We start from the raw sequence: 17,668 nt of genomic DNA on the forward strand, positions 1-17,668 counted from the left end.
CATAATATTTCAGAAAGACCATCAGAATGGCAAATGAGGAGGGGGTAGTCCTCAGAGTAAAGGATGACTTAAGGGCATTCGTGATCAAAGGTCTGGACTCAGAAGATCATGAAACAGAATCAGTATAGTTGGAAATTAGGAATAGGAAGAGTCAGAAAATGCTGATATGAGTAGTTTCTAGACCACCTAAAAGTAGTTGTATCATTGAATAGAGCATTAAACAAGAAATCATTGGAGCTTGTAACAAAGGCATTGTAATAATTGTGGAGGTTTTTAATCTTCATATTGACTGGGACAATTGAATTGGCAAGAATGGTCTAGGAGGTGAGTTTGTAGAATATTTTTATGACAGTTTCCTGGAGTAATTTGTTGCGGAAACGACTCAAAGATTTAGTATTGCACAATAAGGTAGGATTCATTAATACTGTCTTAATAAAAGATCGACTGGAAATAGTGAGCATAATACCATTAAATTGCAGGTTAAGTTTGAAAGTGACATGCTCCAATTGCAAACAAGAACCCTAAACTTAAACAAAGCCAAGTGTAGGTATGAAGGGAGAACTGGTTAAGGATGATTGGATAAATAGACTGAAAGGTACGATGCTAAATAAAGAGTGGGAAACATTGAAAGAAACAATTCAAAATGTTCAACAAAAATGCATTCCATTGAGAAACAAGCAAGAAAGATCTATCTATGGCTCACACAGGAAGTTAAGGATAGTATTTTTTTAAAAATGCCTATAATATTGTAAAGTAACACACAACAGATTTATTAAAGAGATGTTCTCTGTCCATAACAAAAAATGAAACTAAAAGCAAGCGCCATCGAAACACCCCATGACATCATCGTTTAATCATGTGACCAGCAGAGTTCTGCAAGGAGCAGTGCTAGGATAATTACAATCTAAATGACTTAGATATATTACTGCCTCTTCATCCAAGTTTGCTGTTTGATAGAAAGCTAGGTTGCAAGGTAAGCCATGGAGAGGCTGGAAAGAGATATAGACAGGTTAAGTGAGTTGGTACAAGATGGCAGATGGAGTACAATGTTGGAAAGTGTGCAGTTATTCACTTTGATCATAAGAATAGAATAGGGGTCAAACTTGTAAATTTTTGATGTGCAGAGAGACTTGGACAGATGGAGGAAGTCATCTACAAACATTGGGCTAGAAATTTGTCCCCGGTAGATAATTGAAGATAATTTGTCTTTCTAATTAGCCAAGCCAGACTGACAGGTCCCAGCTTTGTTGAGAAGGCGGTGGGGAAGATGGAGGGGGAGGGTGTGTGGCAGGGGGGGGTAACTTTCAATGGTGGGGGAGAAGCTATGGGGACCGGCATAGCCACCAGGGAAATTTATCCATGGGCAATGTGGTGACCATGAAGGAGGGCCCTCCCAGGAACTCACTGAGAAGCCACCAGAACTTACGTGACAGTCTCCCCAATGTTGCGGTAGCCATTCCAAAGCTGTTAAAATGTCAGCGGAGGAGAAAGGTAGCCCTTAATTGGACACACCAGGTTGTCCAGTGGGCAGCAACTCTGATGAATTTCCTCCTGTGTGTTATACACCATGGCAGTGGAAAGCTGTTGGGCTTCTGCTACCATTTTACCAACACTCCTGACTCCCATCCCATCTCCATTGCCTAATAAAATTCAGCCCAAAACATTGTATGTGATACAAAAGCATTCTTTTGAAGTCAGTATGAAGATGCATGATGAAGTATGATGTAAATATGATGGGATGGCTGAATGCCATGGCTGCGATTCTCCCAAAAGTGCTGAACTGGCGGGAAAACTGTTCTAAATCCCAACTGTTTTGTCAGTTCAGCTGCTCACCTGAATCTCCCCACTCTGTGCACTGCAGAGGTCCCAGTCGTGAATCTCATTAAAAAACCAGGGGGGGGCGGGGCCTATTCGCGCCGGAGTTTGACAGTTCTGGAACTCTGCGCATGCGCAGTGGTCCTGATCTGTCAGTCTCCCCGTTTGCTGGCCAGCTCGATCGCTGGCCAGCCCGGGAGCACCGCAGTGCTGCCCCTCCAACCCCCCCCCCGCCCCCCGCCACGGCCCGATTGCGGCCCCCGAAGCAATTCCAGGGACAGCCCTGACCCCCCCCCCTGTCACGGAGCGCCCCGATGCACTGCCCACCACCCCCCCAGCAGTGGCGATTCCCCCAACCTGCTCATCCCAGCAGACCCCCTGCTCCCCCCCCATCCCGCGGATCCCTCCCCCCCCCCCGGAGAGGCAGCCCCCCCCCCGACAGACAATCCCAGCGACACACATCTCCCACCTCGACCAGCCAGAAAAGTTGCGGGTCGCGACGGGAGAATCGCGGCCCATATTTCTAATGCAGGGAAACAAAAACATTAGGGCTAGCTATGCGGGCAATAGCAGAGAGGAGTCCAGATCCGGCTACGTTTTCAATTCTTGCACGTAGGAAACAAAAAGAATGCAGTCTATTTTTCAGAAACGAATCTACAGTGGCATAAAGCATTACATTTTGCAATTATTTTGATACGGCTACAAATTATTGACCCTTCTCCTTTCAAAAGTAGAATGTCCTTGGAGATTAAAAGTGTAACAGGATCCATTTCTTCTTCAAAGTCCTGCCAAGGACAAATGATGCTGTTTAATTTATTAAATGTCAGTCACCATCATCATCCTTTTTTCTTCTGTGTTAAAGATGGTAATTTATTCTTGCATCTATTCATTTTTCAATTTGCTTTGTGCCATCTGTTTTCTGAAGAACTGAAATGATTACTTTTTCCCATTTGGCTTAAATCAGCTAAAGACTTCTTGAAATGGCATGATAAAAGCAGAAATGAACTCTATTCAGGAAATGTGTTTTGATTCTCCAGGAAGGTGAGATTTGTCACTGTTTAGTTTACTTTTCTTTGGAGTCGTGCACAAAGTTAATTTACATTTTGAATATTTGAATTAATTATCAACCTGCCTATTTCAAAACGTTCGGGTTCCACGGAATAACAAGGAAAGATCAGTGTTAATTTGCGGTATGCCCTTTCTTGGGATTTTGCTGGACTGTATCAGATGCTTTGATCATGGTGCAAAGATGTAAAAGCTTCTTGATGTTCTGGTGACCAAAGCACGATTGATTACGGTGATGATATCAATACATTTTCTGGTCCCGTCCTCCGCAATAGTCGTTGAGGGTGGGACAGAAAATCTGACGGACCATTAAAGATCCATTGACCTTGGATGGGAATGTCTGGTCTCGGGATGGGTGCGACTGGAAAATATTCTGAATGTACACAAATATTATTGAGCATGGCCTATTGGTAAGGTCTGATTTTGCTCTCAATTCTATGTACCAGTAGATGGGGGAAGAATAGGTTGTCAAACGAAGAAGATCTCAAGGAACCATTGGATTACATGTCCGATTTTTACCTTTTTGAATCATGGCCACAGTGACTGTGTTAAGTCAGATGGAACTACAGTTCAATTAATTACTACATGCATTAATGCCAAGAGAATAATGTACAGCAGAGCACGGATGTTCACCTATAATTAGGATAATGATATTTTTAAAAACTTCTGAATATTTTTAAAGCACTGTTGAATGGTAACTAACGTGCTTGATGTTTATTATATTTAAAGCAAATCTTGAAGACGTATACTGGTAGTTCTGATTTTTTTCATGGTTTATTTTAGTGATATTGTTAGGAGGATGTGCTTTTTGAAGATATTGGGCAGAATTCTCCCAAATAGCCCTGGGCGGGTTTGATGGCATGCGGGCACGGTGAATTTGGCAGGAGTCAAAAACCCGCTGACGTGAAATCATGCTGAAATTCTCTCAGTGGCAGGTTAATGGCGGGTTGCTCTTCCCGCTAGCAGTTAGCGCAAATGTCATTGGCACTCATTTGCATCTCATGAATGCTCATTAAAACAGCTGTCTGCCAACATCCCATCAGGCCTTTCAAACTTGTGTCACGCCAGTGGGAAATTGCTGGTGGGATTCTCCCGCCTCGCGAGAGGGCCCGCGGGAATCCCGATGGCCTGCAGAAGAGGGTGTCTGGCAAAAATCAGAATTCCCGATGGGCGTCAAGGCAATCAGAATTCACCCGACCCGCGCAACTGGCCCTGATTGGGTTCCCACCCAGAGTGAGCCGCAACCCGATAATTATCCAAAATCCCTCATTTCAATGTCATTAGTGGGCCGAACGGCCCATGCAGCGGCCTCCCAGCATGCACGCGCCCTCTCTGCTGGAAGTCACGCGAGCATCATTTGGTGTTGCTTTTCAAAAGCAGGGACCTGGCGGCAAGACATCCTGAAGAAGGGGCTTGGAGCTCCGAAAGCTTGTGTGGCTTTTGCTACCAAATAAACCTGTTGGACTTTAACCTGGTGTTGTTAAACTTCTTACTGGGCAAGACATCCGACAGGGAACAAGGAGGTAAGTGAACATTTAAAAACTGCTTTGCTCAGCTTGGGGGTTCTGCATCTCAACTGTGACAGCGGGGGTTTGAGTTGAAGGGAAGGGGTGACCTCGAGGGGAAAGGGCTCCCCCCTGGGATGGGAAGCCTTGGGAGACCACGTTCATTCAGTTTCTAAGGTGTGGCAGGTAACCCCATCCATGTTAGCTTCAGGCAACTGTGTTCAAACCATACACTTCTCTGTGTCCTCTCTCAGCGCAGAGCTTTAAGCTTGATATAAACCTATGCACCCCTGTATACTCGTATCAATTATGCACTTCCAAACTGGCCTAGCCTTTGTCTCATGGAGAAAACTCAAACTCAGACCAGCCCTCCCTTAACCGAAACCACACACACAGCAAGTGCCAGTGACCCAGGGCCTCTCTCCCTTGAAAGCCCATATTAGCACGGGTAGTTGGAACAACTTATGGAACTCTCCTCACTGGCAGTCCCCACCAGATGAGAATGGGATTCGGAAAAGTTAGTGCACACAGGATCAGGTGGCCCAATGGTAGGCGAACAATGTTTGTTTTGTTTCTCATGAACTGTAAAAAAATCCTATAAGCCTAATTTCTAACCCTACCACCTGTACTGTTATGTGTGGGGGCCCAGATGAATGTGTGGGGGCCCAGATGAATGTGTGGGGGCCCAGATGAATGTGTGGGGGCCCAGATGAATGTATGTGGCCATATGAATGCTTGCTGCAATTTACCAATTTTTTTTAGTTTGGGGAAATAGTATCAATAAACTTACCTTGTTCTTTGTTCAACCTAAAAAAATCCTGTCAGACTAACCTTTTGTAACCTAGAAGAATAAATAGTGGGACTCTTACAGAATTGGCAAACTACATCCTTTCTAAATTCATAAAAACCCTGTCAAACCCGGTCAAACCTGGAGTAGGAGAGTAGGGAAATTGTTTCATACTTCCTCACATGGTCATACCAATGTGTATATTCAATGCACTTACTATTCAGGGACCAGTAAGTCAAGAGTGGCCCGTTATTTGGCAAATTAGAAAATCTGCTTTGAAGGTGGAAAAAAAACCTGCTGAGATGGAGAATTTGTCTGGAATATATTTTGGACAGATATGTAATTATATGGCTTGTGAGGCCATTTCAGAAGGCCATTAAGAATCAACCACATTGCTGTGGGTCTGGAGTTACATGTAGGCCAGACCAGGTCATTAGGGAATCAGTTGAATGTTTATATCAATATAGTTTCATGGTCACCAATACTGAGACTAGCTTTCAGCTGCAGATTTTATTAACTGAATTTAAATTCCGCAGGCTGCCATGTTAGTATTTGAACCCGTGTTCCCTGAACATTAGCCTGGGCCTCTGGATTACTAGTCCAGTGACATTACCCTACCATCTTCCCTTTAATATACCCTTTAATATACCCTGCTAATCATGAGTTTCATGTCCCCAACTTTGTACTTGAAACATTGGATAAAGATTGAATGCTTAGAAGCAAAATGGTAATTATTTGGATTCAGGGCTTTTCCATTTGAAGCACCCATGTAATAATGTATCACCTGCTTTAAAATCTCAGGCATTAACACTCTAAAAGCTTGTCTAATGGAAGAAAACAGCCTGTTAAGTCCTTAGGGCTCAATATGTAGGGTTGGATAGATGAGCATATGCTGGGATCCCAACACAGAATGACTCCAGTGTGCTGAATGTTCTCCCTCTCATGTAGTGCACAGTTGACTTTGAACCAATTGAATGGACCTTAAGCTATACTGTGAAAACATTTAGATAATTGGAACATCTGAACCAGGGAAATGAAGTTGAATCCATAAATAGGTAGTTTGAAAGCAATGCTGCACTTCAAGGGAGCCGTAGAAAAAAACCTGGGCCTGAATTTTACACACGGGCCACACCCAAATTCAGCGGAGAGGGAATGGATGTTAAACCTGCTCCCGCCCAAGATTGTGTTGTTAACATGATATTATGCTAGGTGGCCAATCCGGACCTGCCAAGCATGCACCACGTCTGCCAGGTTGGTTCGTGCTGAGTGGGGAGCGGCAACGTGTCGGACACCTGGCCCAATGAGGACCCGGAGGGGAGTATGATTTGAAATGAGAGGATGCTGCTCACTGAAGGCTGCCAGGAGTTTAGGGGGAGGCTGAGGGAGCTGTGTGGTCTAGGAGCAATAACCTTACTGCTGTCCAGCAATGTCTGTAGTGCCAGGAGGCCATGGAATGCGGAAGGGTAGGCAGGGTTGGCTAAGTGCTCCCTGTTTCACAGACGAATGCCTGTCTGTGCTAGTGCAGGCGGTCAGTGTCAGACACAACTTCCTGGTGCCCAGAGACGGGAAAAGAAGGCTGTCCCATCGGACTAAGAAGGCCTGGACTGGGGTGGTTGCCGAGGTCAGTAGGAATGATGTTCTGCACTGCACCTGGCTGCAGCGCCACAACTATTTCAACGATCTTCTACGGTCAGCAAGAGTAAGTGCGGAGATGGCATGGACCTGTGAGGAGAGGTGTAGTCAGGTGCCCATTCCCCTGTGCGCGCAAGGGTCTGAGTGTGTTTGACAACTGGCACTGAAGCCTTCCCTGCCCAAGGCTGGACCGTTAGCTCAATAGGCTGCAGTGCTTTGGAAGGGGAGGTGTGCCACAGTGAAATGGCCTGCTAAATGTCCATGTGGTGGGAGGGGACATCTGGAGTAGACCTCAAGATGGAACAATACTGTGCTTTTCTTTAATTTCTTTAATTAATTTCATTAATGTGCTTGTCCCCTGTCAGGAGAAGACAAGTCACAATAATGTAGAGCACCATCGAACAGGTAGTGGAGTCCCCAATCTGCTGATCCTGACCAGGAAAGAGTAATGCTCTGGAGTTGGATTGACACCGGCTAGCTCGCTCCCACAGTTCCATTGAGACGGGGGTCTGGGATGAAGGTAGATATGTAGGTCCCAGATGTGTGTACCACACGTACAGGAGAGTTCACTGGCCCATAAGAGGTAGGGGCAGAAGTAGGCCATTTGATCCTTCAATTCTGCTCTGCCATTCAACTAAATTATGGGGCGTCATGGTAACATGGGTGATTAGCACTACTGCCTCACAGCGCCAGGAACTGGGGTTTAATTCGAGCCTTGGGTGACTATGTGGAGTTTGCACGTTCTCCCCGTATCTGCCTGGGTTTCCTCTGGGTGCTCCGGTTTCCTCCCACAGACCTAAGATGTACAGGTTAGGTGGATTGGCCATGCTAAATTGTTCTTTACTGTCCAAAGATGTCCAGTGTTAAATTGCCCCTTAGTGTCCAAAGATGTGTAGATTACCTGGATTGGCCATGATCAATGTGCAAGATTACACATGGATAGGGTGGGGAGTGGGCCTAGGTAGAGTGCTCTTTCAGAGGGTCGATGCAGACTTGAATAGCCAAATGGCCCCCTTCTGCATTGTAGCTATGGATTCTATGGAGTAGAGCATTTTGGTCTGCCACAGGATGGCAGCATATCTTCACCCTAACCACCCCCTCCACCAATGTCCTTGGTGCCGGGAGGCCAGCTGAATTGCTGCTGTCTGGAACTGGTCCTCTGAGGCCTGAGCCCGAAAAGGTCACTGAGCATTGTGGTGGCAGCTTGTGCTTCTTTTTAAACAGACCCTAATTGAAAAAGGAAACTGAGCCTCCCAGATGCTAAGGAAACTAAGACTGAAACTGAGATTGGAAACCACAACGCCTGGTTGAAACAATATGAAAGGCGATGAAGCAGTAGAGTCAGGCTGAAGAAAACAGAGGCTAGAACCAGAAGCTGGAGAATGAAAAAAGATATAGGCCAGAATTTTATCTTGCTCAAGCTGACTCGCCCTACCTGGAGGCGTGTGAAATTGTGCAAAAAGACGCCAGGCAATTTAGCCCATTAAAGGGACAATTGACCTCAATTTGACATGGCCTGTCTGCTTTTGTGGTTGGTGGGTGAACTGATTGGCTAGAGGACTCTCTGTTTTCACTGCAATCTCAATCCAGAATGGGATGAACTGTCGGACTGAAATAAAATTTTAAAAGGTGAGTGGCGACTAAGGTTTGTGTTTGAAAGACAAACAAAGACACGTTTTGCAGTATTTTTCCATTGTAATTTTTTTGTGGTTCTGCAGCACCCTGGGACAGCTCCACATTAGCTGTCCCCCCAAAGAGGGAGCCCATTAACTCACACCCTCCCTTTTTCTCCGTGCCTGCCTGCCCTTCCTGTCCTCCCTGACAGTGCTGGGCCTTTCCCAGCATGTGTTCCACACTGGCTGCCTGTTAACTGCCCAGCCGGCGTGAAATCACGTTCTGAGTTCATTTGCGGCCGGAAGCACATTTCGCGCCCACATCAGGGCCCACCGAGCGTGTGTGCCCGACGGCTGAAAAATTCAGGCCACGTTTGCTGCAGCTGCTTCTGTTAGTTGAAGATAACATTGATCAATTTACTCCATCCAGATTGTCATAAGTCGAAGTGAGGATGTTCTGCAGACCTGTGCCATTTTTGTTGAAGACCATTGTCCTAGAACTCAGGTTGGTTGTGCATGGCTGTCAGCTGGGAATCAGGCTAAACCCTAGAAGATGAAAAATTCTTAGTGAGGCAGACAGAGTTTTTAAGGACTTTGTTACTGAGATCGATGTCAAATATGTTGAGTGTACAACTGAGCCAATTCGTAAGAAATTTGCCCAAGTTTTAGAATTATAGCTGGTTACCTAAGATAGTAAATTAATGTTTGCTTTGTTTGATTCTTGTATAGTAAGAATTCTTCTGGTTTAAACCATGGAATCCAGTGCTTTCATTCTTCCTATAAATAACGGCTATTTTGGATTTCACCTTCTATAGAAAAAAGTTAATGGTTTCAACTGAGATCATAACAGCATCACAAATGTTGTTGACTAAACTGCAGCACCCATTTCCTTCTGTTGAACCTATTGGGTGATGGACCAAAAGGGCGGCACGGTGGCACCGTGGTTAGCACTGCTGCCTCACAGCGCCAGGGACCCGTGTTTGATCCCTGGCTTGGGTCACTGTCATTGTGGAGTCTGTATGTTCTTCTCGGCCAGAACTCTTACCACCTCGCCCATCCAGAATCGGAGCGGGCAAGGGTCCGACAACGGAAATCTCCACTGATCTCGGGTGGGAATTTCTGGTCTCGCCTGAGCAAGACTGTAAAATCCCGCCTCTCGTGTCTGCGTGGGTTTCCTCCGGGTGCTCCGTTTTCTTCCCACTGAAAGATGCGCTGGTTAGGTGCATTGGCCATGCTAAATTCTCCCTCAGTGAACCCAAATGGGCTCTCCGGAGTGTGGCGACTCACACATTTCTGATGAAGTTAACGGTGGCAAAAATGGGAGCAGCTCCAAAAAAAAAATCCCAGGTCAATTGCTGCTTAAAATGTTAATCTGACATTCAGTAGAAATGTAACTCCTGTGTTGGTAAGAAAGAAAACTAAACTTTCAGTTTGTGAAATTCTAGAGGAAGCACTAATGAAAGAGTCAATTTACTGAACATATAATAAGCCAACACATTAGCCGGGATTTTACGACCTCATTCATGACCTCGCTCGGGCGAGGCTCGTAAAATCCTGTCCGAGGCGAACAGGCAATTCCATTCTGCGAGCCTCGCCCTCCCTGGTGGTAAAATTCCAGCCATTGACTCAGAAAGAAACGTTAAGTAATATCAAATTATTGCTGGCGTATTTACTCTGATATCAAGATGCCTTCAACATAATGGGGAAAATATTTGACCAGACCCGGTTTTGGGTATGTCGGTCCCCTTGCCTGGAATGATTGTTGGTGATATTTGCAGATTTAAGACCACAAATTCATTTGCACTTGTTTTCAGGCAAGCTTGTCGAGATCTGCAATGTCCACTCCTGCTCCCATTGAGAACAGGCAGCATGCACACTTTATTCTTCCCCATTTCTATTATTTGTGTTTGTAGCCCAGTGCAGATTGCACTGTTGTCTGGCCGCATTTCGTGGCTTTGGGGTTTCTGTTTTTTTGATTTATTCATTCATGGCATGTGGGCGATGCTGGCTGTGCCAGCATTTTTCACCCATCCCTAATTGCCCTTGAACTGAGTGGCTTGCTAGGCCATTTCAGAGGCCAGTTGAGAGTCAACCACATTGCTGTGGCTCTGAGTCACATGCAGGTCAACCAGGTAAGGGACGGAAGATTGCCTTCCTTAAAGGCCATTAGTGAACCAGATGAGTTTTTCCGACAATCAACAATGGTTTCATGGTCATCAGTAGATTCTTAATTCCAGATTTTAAAAATTGAATTCAATTGGGGGATGGGCATCTTGTGTGCCTGAATGGGGAGAGTCTTATATTTAACTTTATCCCTTGTCAAAGTTGATCTAACTTTGTTACTTTGTAACCTTATTTTTACTTAGCACAGCAAAATCACTCATTGACATGGACTCTAATTATGTTTCAAAATGATTTAAACAAACATCTTTTGCATTAAATAGACTAATCTTTCAAACATTCTTGGATATGAAATTAGTGCCAGAGAACTACAGAGTTAAAAAGGTAACAGCTCTGCTGTAAAAAGAAGAAAAGAATAAAATATGTAAGAGTAGACAAGCAGTGGCTAAGCTGACAAAGCCATAATATAGATTAAAATCAATATTCACTTAAAAAGACATGAAGTCATTCAGGACAACCAGCAAGGATTTGTAAAACACAAGTTCTATCTGACAACTTAATAGAGTTCTTTGAGGAAATAATGAACTGCATTGACAAAGGAAATGCATAGTGTGTTATGTATATGGATGTTAAAAAAGGTTTTACGTGGTATTACATGGGATATACAGCACCAGAAAAGGCCTTTAAGCCCAACCAGTCCCTGCTGGTGCTAATGCTTCACCCGAACCTCCTCCCATCTTTCATCATCTAAATCCATCAGGATAACCCTCTCCTATTCCCTCCTTCCCTTGTCTAGTTTCCCATCAATACATCTATACCATTCATTTCAACCATTTCCTATAGCAAGCTCTACGTTCATAGAACCCCTACAGTGCAGATGGAGGCTATTTGGCCCATTGACTCTGCGCTGACTATCTGAAAGAGCGCCTTAAGGGGAATGTGACAGTGTAAGCTGGAAGCTGATGGAAGGAGTGAGAGCAATAGTTAATGGACATATTTCAGACTAAAGGAGTATAAAAATTGATGTCTGCCAGGTTGTAGAGTTATGAACTCATGCACTTCTCAGTATATACGAACAATGTGAACTTCGATATAGACAGCACAATATTAAACTTTACAGATGGAACAAAGGAGTGAAATTAATAGACAAGAGAACTTCAGGAGGACATAGAAATATTAGAAGATTGAGCATGTGGATGGCTAATGAAATTGTAATGTGGGGAAATGTCATACATTTTGAAAGTATGAATAAGGGTATGAAATGGACCCTAAAGCCCTGATTTTACCAGCACGTCCACCCTGTAATCGGGGCGGGCAAAGCTCGCAGAATTACATTCTCCGTTGGCCTTGGGTGCGATCTTACGAACCTCGGGCGGGCATGCCGATAAAATTCCAGCCTAAGTGACAGGTTAGCAGATTGGCTTAACACCTGGGTGGGATTTTCCGTCTGCGCTCGCCCTGAAACCAGAAAATCCTGCCTGAGGTCAACGGACCTTTCCAAGGTTTACATTGTTTATCCTGCCAAGACTTTCCTGGTCCCAGTCCAGGAATTGGTGGGGGGGGGGGGGGGGGCGGGGGGGGGGAATATGGGGTGGGGGGGAGAGATGGGGTGGGGGGGGGGAGCATGGCAGTTCATTCTCAGTTATGCCCAGGATTTGATCCACAGTGCGTAGTTCTGAGGGAGGTCCCAAGCATACTGTTGGGCAGCAGATGGTATGCTCAGTCTGGGGAGGCACCTGCAGCGAGAAGGTAATATGGGGGCACTTGAAAGTCTCATGGTGGAGGGGAGAGTGGTTTCTAAATCACACTTTACCAGAGGTCTCAAGGTGGAAGGGGCAAGATCCACAGACACACCTGCAATCACAGTGGGGTCGAGGATTGGAGTGGATGGATTGAGAGGTCATGGAGTGAGGGAAACCTTAACATCATGTTCCACCAGGACTTTTGCCGGATTTACACACTCGCACGGGGAGGGGCCAAGGAGCATGGCACTGAGACCTCAGCAGCACAATCTTAAATCTGAACCAACTGTGTTGGTAATTTTCTTTTTTTTTCTGCCTTCTTACATGTTCTTGTTTGAAAATGAGAGTTTGTTGCATTATTTGTATAAAACGAAAAAATCTTCAATAAAAATATATTTTAAAAAACGATGAAGTGATTAAGCAGCAAACAATGTAAATGAAGATAAACTCAGCTGCTGTGTCCTCTGAGGGCTTCTTGGACAATTGATGCATTACACTGGGAACCAAGTAGCACCAGTCAACTGATATGAAGGTACGAGTATTCTCAGATGAGGAGAGATGAACGACTTTATTCACAATGCAGGAAATCAGGAAAAATACCAATAAAGGGCACTCATGTGAGATTAATACAAATGAGTGGCACTAATTGATCACTTTGTGTTAACCTCTTTGTCTTAGCTTTGAAATTCCCCAGAGCAAAAAGGCATCAGGGACAAACTATGATTCTATGAATTGGGCAACATGATATGCCTCACATTCTGGTTACAAGAGCTCCACTGGCCGATTCACGCATGAGAGAGCTCAGCCCCTTCCCCCTGACACTCCCCTAATAATCTCAATTCCTCACTAAACATATAATGCCAAGAAGTTTAATTTCGACATTTAAAGGGGAGGCGGAAAGGGATATTGAAACACACCTTGTTCTGAGCAGAATTTCAGAGGCAAATCTTTGCCTACACTTGTACCAAGCCCATCGATCCACAGTGATTCGTTAGTCGTCATGAGAAGAAATGGCACCTTTGGAGAATCATGCTGACCCATGTCTTTCTCTCCTGTATGCCGCAGAGAGAAGACCAATGATGGACCCTGCATTGATTGTTATCTGCCTCATGTCATGCAGGCAGGACAGGAAGAGGAGAAGGTGACAGCAGCAGCACCTTGCTAAAGGAGGAGATTCATCTCATGAGCAAATGGCAGCAAGGCACCCTCCACAAGCTGAGGACGAAGCTCCCAAAAACATCATGTCGAAGTGCCTCGCAAGATCCAGGATGTACTGGACATGCAAGTCTTTCCTGCAGATGAGTAAGAGACAGTGCTACTGAAGCCTTTGCAAGTTCAGGGATCGAGTTGCTCATATATGCTACATTGGCCAGGACTTGGGTCCGGGAAGACATCCCCTGCCAGTGGCTTTGTAAGTAACTTCTATTTCATTGGCTCTTTCTAAGGCTCATCTGGGAATTGATAAGATCTCTCTGACAGCAGGCACTGCAATACATCAACAGGAAAGACTTCCCTCCGCTGAATGTGCAGCTGCTGTGCGACCACAATAAACACATCCTACAGGTTTGTGCGAGGTGGCCCAGAAGCATCTATGATTCCTACATCTTAGGTAGACTGTGGATCCCAGAGATCTTCGAGGGACAACACAGAATCAAGGGTCGGTTCCTCAGGGACAAAGGGTACCCCAAAGGACATGGCTCATGATGCCCATCCAGAGGTCATACAATGCATCTGAGATAAAGTACAACGATGCTCACGCTGTTATCCAAATATTGGAGGAGCACACCATAGGCATTTTAAAAATGTGATCCCAAATCCTGGACAGATATGGAGCATCATGAATCCTTCAATGTTATGCCCTTTGGAGACTTGATGGCCTGAATGGCCTTCTTCTGCACCATAGGGATTCTATGATGCAAAAACTCACCACATCCAAAGATGTGCGGGTTAGGTTGATTGGCCAGGTTAAAAAAAAAGAAGAAATTGCCCCTTAGAGTCCTGAGATGCATAGGTTAGAGGGATTAGCGGGTAAATATGTGCGGGTAGGGCCTGGGTGGGATTGTGGTCGGTGCAGACTCGATGGGCCGAATGGCCTCCTTCTGCACTGTAGGGTTTCTATGATTCTATGATTCATTGGAAAAACTCCTTCATACTGTGGCAGCACCTCATGTGACGAGTGGAAAATTCCACCCGTTGAGTTATTTCTCTGCTATGTTCTTGATCTGCCTTCGGGCAGCACACCCTGCCTCAATTAAGTTAGGCTGAGACTGACTAAGTGCCTTTGAGATTTGCTTGCATTTTCACCCAGTTACTCTTCTGAATATCACCATCATTGCAAAGTGGCTGTGCTGAGGCTGTATCGTGTCCCACATCCAGTAAGAAATCAGAAAGGTTAATACTCAAGTGTGATACTGTGACTCTGGGGATGATTTTGTCGGCATGTCACGCCGATTGATGAGCGGGGTGAGCCGGAAGCAAGAAGCGAAACATCAAGTTCGTGCCCAGTTTCTCACCTCTCATGATTTTACCAGCCCGGTTTTCTGGCGTGATCAGCCTCGTGCCCTTGATTTCAATATTTAAATTTGAATTTAATATAATTAGCGAGCCTGGGACGGAATTGTCTGGGCTCATTTATCTTAATGGTCTCGCTGGTGAAGGTTGTCACCAGCCAGGATCACGTATGGTCCCCATCAACGATCAATGATCCTTACCTTTGTACTCAATTTCTCTCAGAAAAAATTCCACTCGTCTTCTTGATTACACGCTATACCTGCGCACTAACTTCCTGTGACTCATGCACAAGAACACCTAAATCCTTCTGTCATAAAAACAGAAAATGCTCAGCAGGTCAGACAGCATCTGTGCCTGGCTCTGACGAAGGATCATCCAGACTCGAAATGTTGGCTCTATTCTCACTCCACAGATGCTGTCAGACCTGCTGAGATTTTCCAGCAATTTCTGTTTTTGTTTCAGAATCCAGCATCTGTAATGTTTTGCTTAAATCCCTCTGTTCATCAGCATTTTGTAGTTGTTCTCCATTTAAGTAATACTCTCTTGCCCAAGTGAACAAATTCACATTGTCCCACACTACACTCCATCTACCAGATTTTTTGCCCTTTCACTCAACCTAGCTCTATCCATCTGCAAGCTCTGTGCATCTTTTTCACAACATGCTTTCCTCCCTATCCTCGTGCCATGTGCAAACCTAGCTACCATTCCATTGCTCCCTTCATCTAAGTTATTGATTTAAATTGTAAAAAGTTGAGACTCCAGCATTGACCCCTGTGGGATCCAATCATCACATCCTGCCAAGTCAGTCAATCTTCAATCCAGACTAATATGTCACTACCTACACCATGAGATTGTATTTTTTGCAATGACCTTTGATATGGCATCTTACCAAATGCTTTCTGGAAATCCAAATACAGTACATCTACAGGTCCCCCTTTATCCACAGCACATGTTACTCCTTTAAAGAACTCTTCTTAATTGGTTAAACATAATTTCCCTGTCATAAAATCATGCTGATTCTACCCAATTACCTTGCCACATAAAAACCTCTTTAATGATTGTTTCTAACACCTTCCCATGACAGATGTCATGATGACTGCCTATAATTTCCTGTTGTCTGCCTCCTTCCCTTGAATAGAGGGATTTTATTTGCTACTTTCCAGTCTGATGGAACCTTTCCAGAATTTAATGAGTTTTGAAAAATTAACGTCGATGCATCTACTATCTCATCAGCCTCCTCTTTTAAAACCCTGGGATGAAGTTCATCGGGACTTGGAGACATGTCAGCCCATAGCTCCATCAGTTTGCTCCCCTTCCTTAATGATTGTAATTTCACCAAGTTCCTCTCTCCCCTCCACCTCCTGATTCACAGCTATTACTGGAATGTTTCTTGTATCATCTATAGTGAATGTAGAAGCAAAATATCTGTTCATTTCATTCACTATTTCCTTATTATCTATTATTAACTTCCCATTCTCAATCTCCAACAACCAACACTCAAATTACTTACTCTGCCTGTTTAAATACCTGCAGAAACTCTTGTTATCTGTTTTTACATTCCTAGCTAGCTACCTCTCATACTCTAATTTCTTTCTCCTGATTAATCTTTAAGTCATTTTCTGCTGTTCTTTATATTTTAACCAAACATCTGACCTGTCATTCATCTTTGCAGTTATATGTTTTTTCCTTAAGTTTGATTTTTTTCCTTAACTTCTTTAGCTAACCATGGATGGTGGCTCTTCCTCATGGAATTTTTCTTCACAGCACAAATATACTTATTCTGAATATTCTGAAATATCCCCTAAATATCTGCCACTGCTTCTCTATTGATCTATCCCCTAGTAGTAGCTCAGTTCACTTCACCTCTTTCAGCTTTCATGCCAACACAGTTGCCCTTATTTAAGTTTAAAATACTAGTCTTAAACCCACTCTTCTGCCTTTTAAACTGAATGTAAAATTCACTCATATTGTGGTTGCATAAAAGACTGCTCCAGAAGGTGAGATCGCAGGGCATTGGGGTAGAGTCCTAGATTGGATTGAGGATTTGCTGACTGACAGAAAACAGAGAGTCGGGGTAAATGGATCCTTCTCTGGCTGGTGGAATGTAACTAGCGGAGTGCTGCAGGGGTCAGTCTTTGGACCTCAATTGTTTACAATCTATTTAAATGATCTGCAAGCAGGGACAGAGTGTAACATAGCAAAATTTGCGGGTGATACCAAAATAGGTGGGAAAGGGGGCAGTGAAGAGGATATAAAGGCTCTACAGATAGATATAGATAGGGTAGGAGAATGGGACAAAATTTTGCAGATGGAGCTTAATGTAAATAAGTGTGAGGTTGTCCATTTTAGCAGGAAACATAGATAGACAAATTATTACCTAAATGGAAAGCAGATACAAAATGCTTCCGGGCAGAGGGATCTGGGTGTCTATGTTCATGAATCATAGAAATTTGGTAAGAAGCACTTAATAAAAAAGGCAAATGGGATGTTGGCATTTATTGCAAAAGAACTGGAGTATAAAAGTAGGGAAGTGTTGCAATTCTATAGGGTTTTGGTGAGACCACATCTGGAGTATTGTGTCCAGTTTTGGTCTCCTTATTTGAGGATGGATGTGGTGGCATTGGAGGTAGTTCAGAGGACGTTCACCAGTTTGATTCCGGGGAAGTAAGGGTTGAGGAGAGATTGAATAGTGTGGGCTTGTACTTGCTGGAATTTATAAGGATGAGAGGGGATCTGATCAAGGTATATAAACTTTTAAAAGGGATTGATAAAGTAAATGTAGACCAAATGTTTCCTCTAATGGGGCAATCTAGGACAAGAGGTCACAAGTGTAGGTTGCAAGGTGGTAGATTTAAAACTGAGATGAGGAACGACTTC

The sequence above is a fragment of the Mustelus asterias genome, chromosome 16 (genome assembly GCF_964213995.1).
Source record: "Mustelus asterias chromosome 16, sMusAst1.hap1.1, whole genome shotgun sequence".
NCBI classification, from domain to species: domain Eukaryota; kingdom Metazoa; phylum Chordata; class Chondrichthyes; order Carcharhiniformes; family Triakidae; genus Mustelus; species Mustelus asterias.